The sequence below is a fragment of the Suricata suricatta genome, chromosome 3 (genome assembly GCF_006229205.1).
Source record: "Suricata suricatta isolate VVHF042 chromosome 3, meerkat_22Aug2017_6uvM2_HiC, whole genome shotgun sequence".
Taxonomy (NCBI): domain Eukaryota; kingdom Metazoa; phylum Chordata; class Mammalia; order Carnivora; family Herpestidae; genus Suricata; species Suricata suricatta.
Genome location: NC_043702.1, coordinates 108,814,790 through 108,819,545, shown reverse-complemented (window position 1 = coordinate 108,819,545; position 4,756 = coordinate 108,814,790).

Sequence of the window (4,756 nt, the reverse complement as noted above, 5' to 3'; positions counted from 1 at the left end):
AAAAAATCAATAAGGAAACAATGGCCGTGAGTGATACACTGGATCAGATAACCATTTTTATAGAGTTCACATGGAACATTTTCCAAGATAGATCACATACTGAGTCACAAAACAGCCTTTAATAAACATAAAAGAATTGAGATAATACAAGGCACACTTTCAATCACAATGCTATGAAACTTGAAATCAACCACAGGAAAGTTTGGGAAACCTCCAAATACATGGGGGTTAAAGAACATCCTACTAAACAATGAGTGGGTCAACCTGGCAATTAAAGAAGTTAAAAAATATATGCAAACAAATGAAAATGAGAACACAACAACCCAAACCCTTTGGGCTGCAGCAAAGGCAGTCTTAAGAGGAAAATACATCGCAATTCAGTCCTATCACAAGAAACATGAAAATTTTCATATACAAAATCTAAAGGAACTTGAAGCAGAAAAACAAGGAATGGACAACGAATAAAGATCAGAGCAGAAATAAATATAGACCCCCCCCCGCAAACAACAACAATAACAGTAGAACAGATCAATGAAACTAAGAGTTGTTTTGAAAAAATAAACAAAACTGATAACCCCCTAGCTAGGCTTCTCAAAAAGAAGAGAGAGGACCCAAATAGATAAAATCACAAATGAAAATGGATTTATCACAACCAATCTCTCAGAAATACAAGCAATTATCAGAGAATTCTATGAAAAATTATATACCAACAAACAGGACTACCTGGGGAAAAAAAAGGGACAAATTCCATGATACCCACACACTAACAAAACTCAAACGGGAAGAAATAGAAAATTTGAACAGACCATAACTAGTGAAGAAATTGAATCAGTTATCAAAAATCTCACAACAAATAATCTTGGACTAAATGGCTTCCCTGGGGAATTCTACCAGACATTTAAAGCAGAATTAATACCTATGCTTCTCAAGCTGTTCCCCCCCCCAAAAAAATAGAAATGGAAGAAAAAATTCTGAATTCAATCTATGAAGCTACCATTACTTTGATTTTTAAACCAGACACAGACCCCGCCACAAAAAAACGGAGAGTTACAGGTCAATATCTCTGATGAACATGGATGCAAAAATTCTCAATAATATACTAAACAATCAAATTCAACAGTATACAAAAAGAATTATTCACCATGATAAAATAGGATTCATTCCTGGGTTTCAAGGCTGGTTCAATACTTACAAATCAATGTGATACATCACATTAATAAAAGAAAGGATAAGAACCATATGGTCCTGTCAACAGATGGAGAAAATGTATCTGACAAAATACATCTCTCTTAATAAAAACTTCTAAGGAAGCTGGAACAGGAGGAACATAAAAAACTTCATAAAAACATGTTATCAAAAGCCCACAGTTAATATCATACTCAATGAGGGAAAACTGAGAGCTATCCCCCTGGGACAGGAACACAACAGGGATGTTCACTCTCACCACTGTTGTTTAATATAGTTTTGGAAGTCCGAGCGTCAACAGTCAGACAACAAAATGAAATAAAAAGCATCAATACTGGCAAAGAAGAAATCGAACTTTCACTTTTCGCAGATGACATGATGCTCTATATGCAAACCTGAAAAACTCCACCAAAATACCGCTAGAACTGATCCATGCAAAGCCGCAAGGTACAAAATCAATGTACAGAAATCATTTCCATTTTTATACACTAATAATGAAGCAACAACAGAAAAAGAGATAAATGGATCCCTTTCACAATTGCATCAAGAACCACAAAATACCTAGAAATAAAGCTAACTGAAGATGTAAAAGACCTATATGCTGAAAACAGTAGAAAGCTTATGAAGGAAATCAACGAAGATGCAAATAAATGGAAAAACATTCCATACTCATGCTAAATTTCATAGAATATTGCTAAAATGTCACGAATAAACTCAAAATGGATGAAAGGCCTTAATGTGAGATAGGAAACCATCAAAACCCTAGAGGAGAAAGCAGGCAACAAGCTCTTTGACCTCAGCCACAGCAATTTCTTACTTGTCACATCTCCAAAGGCAAAGACATTAAAAAGCCAAAATGAACTATTGGGACTAAAGATTAAGTGCTTCTGTACTGCAAAGGAAACAATAAAAAAAAACTGAAAGGCAACCGACAGAATGGGAAAAGATATTTGCAAATGACATATCGGATAAAGGGCTAGTATCCAAAATCTATAAAGAATTCACCAAACTCCTCACCTGAAAAAGACAGGAGTAGACACTTTTCCAATGAAGATATACAGATGGCCAACAGACACATGAAAAGATGCTCAACATCACTCACTATCAGGGAAATACAAATCAAAACCACACTGAGATACCACCTCACACCAGTCAGAGTGGCTAAAATGACCAAATCAAGAAACTGCGGATGGTGGAGAGGATGTGGAGAAACAGGAACCCTCTTGCACTGTTGGTGGGAATGCAAACTGATGCAACCGCTCTGGAAAACAGTGTGGATGGTCCTCAAAAAACTAAAAATGAACTACAATATGGCTCAGCAATAGCACTACTAGGAGTTTACCCAAAGGAGACAAGGGTGCTGATGCATAGGGGCACATGTACCGCAATGTTTATAGCAGCTCTTTCAACATTAGCCAAATTATGGAAAGAGCCCAAATGTCCATCAACTGGTGAATGGATAAATAAGATATAGTTTACATATACAATTGTTTATATATACTTGATAATGAGAAAGAATTAAATCCTGCCATTTGCAACAATGTGGGTGGAACTGGAGGGTAGTATGCTAAGTGAAATAAGTCAGAGAAAGACAGATATCATATGTTTTCACTCATATGTGGATCTTAAAAACTTAACAGAAGATCATGGAGTAAGGGTAGGGGAAAAAAATAGTTACAAACAGATAGGGAGGGAAATAAACCATGAGAGACTCTTAAATACAGAGAACAAAATGAGGGTTGTGGGAGGTAGGGGAGAGGGGGAAATGGGAGATGGGCACTGAGGAGGGCACTTGATGGAATGAGCACTGGGTTGTATCTAAGCCAATCTGACAGTAAATTATATTTTTAAAAACTGTCTGGAAAACTCCTCTGCTTCCCCCCAACTCCACTGTGCTAACTCTTAGTTATCTCCAGATTGCAAGATAGAAACTACTCCTTCTGAAAGCTTGTCTTGAAACCTTTACAAGCAGTTAAAGTCCTTCTAAATATGGTCTCATACCCCTAAATCCTGGTTTCAGTGACCACACTTAGCACTATTATGGTACATCTCTACTTTGCTCCCACTAGATTTTAGTACTTTGGGGGCAGAAATTTGTCTTTTATATCATCCTATCTCTATACACTTCACTGGGCCTGGTGTCTACTATATACGCAGAGATATATATTAAATGAACTCATGTACATCCAATTGGCATTGCATCAATGCTGAAGTGACAAACAAAACTAATATACTCTATTGTCCCTGCCTTTAGCATTCCCACATGCAGCAGGAAGATAAACACATGGAGAAAGAAAAGACTACATGTGTTAACTGTCAGAATAAATAATATGACATGAGTTCAATAAAGGTTTAGAGAGAAGGGGGACTGTGCTTGATGGAATGTTTGGAGGAGACCAAATGGAGACTTTGAACCTCCATTTTCTTCCCCACTACTTTTATAATTCAGGACAAAGGGCACTTTTGGGCCATTGGGCAAAGCAATGAACTATTTCCTTAGTGTCAATTTTTTCCTAGACTGGGAGTTGTTATTCATAGGGCAGCCTGCCCTATGACTTTAGTTTGCAATGAGTCCACATCTTGTCATTATTATTATTACTATTATTATTTTGTATTAGTTTATAACTCATGCCAGGTTATTTACACATACTGAATTTCAATTTATTCAGAATTGCCTAAAGTTTATTGCAGAAAATAGATGAGAATGTTTCTTCCAAAAACGTGTTTGGAAATTGCTCTAGTTGAAACGATATAACAGCATTTGCTTTCAAAGAGATTTAAATGCATACAATTCATTCAAGATTTGTATATGATATAGAATAAAACTACTTAAGGAGTCTAATAAATTTATACTTATAATAAAGTCAGTGTTTTTTTAGAGACAGAGTGGGTGATGGGCAGTGAGAAGGAGATAGAATTCCAAGCAGGCTTTGCGATGCCAGTATAGAGCCCTGTGCAGGGCCTGAACTCAAGAACTGTGAAATCATGACCTGAGCCACGATCAAGAGTCAGATGCTTAACTGACTGAGCCACCCAGATGCCCCTATATTAAAATCAGTTTTAAAAAGACTTTTAGAAGGTCAACCTAACACTTTTATTAAAAGTTCAAAATTCCTAAAAGTAGTGGTTACTAAAATACTATAGGAAAGATGTAAGTTTCCCAGGCATGTGAGAAACTATTTTTATCTGCCATCATTGTTCCAGCTGACAATAGTATTAATCCTGCCCTATGTTTACATAATTTATTTAAAAATAAATATTATGGATTTTATTTAACCCACACTGCTGCAGTTTCTCTGATTATTTCTGTAAAGAAAGTGTTCAGAATAAACTAAGGCTCCATATAAAATATTTCAGGGAAGAAAAGTGAATTGCTAAAAATGGGCCAGGATCAGCTAAGAGTGTGGCATGCACACATAAGCGCAGGAATGCTTGAAGACTACACAGCTCTTCTGGGGAAATGTTCTCAGGGAGCATAGTAAGGAGGTTTATGAATGTTCGTGGGAGGCAGTTCTGAGCATAAAGGTCAATAAAGAACAAGAGATGGAGTTTGGGAGTGGGTGATGGAAAC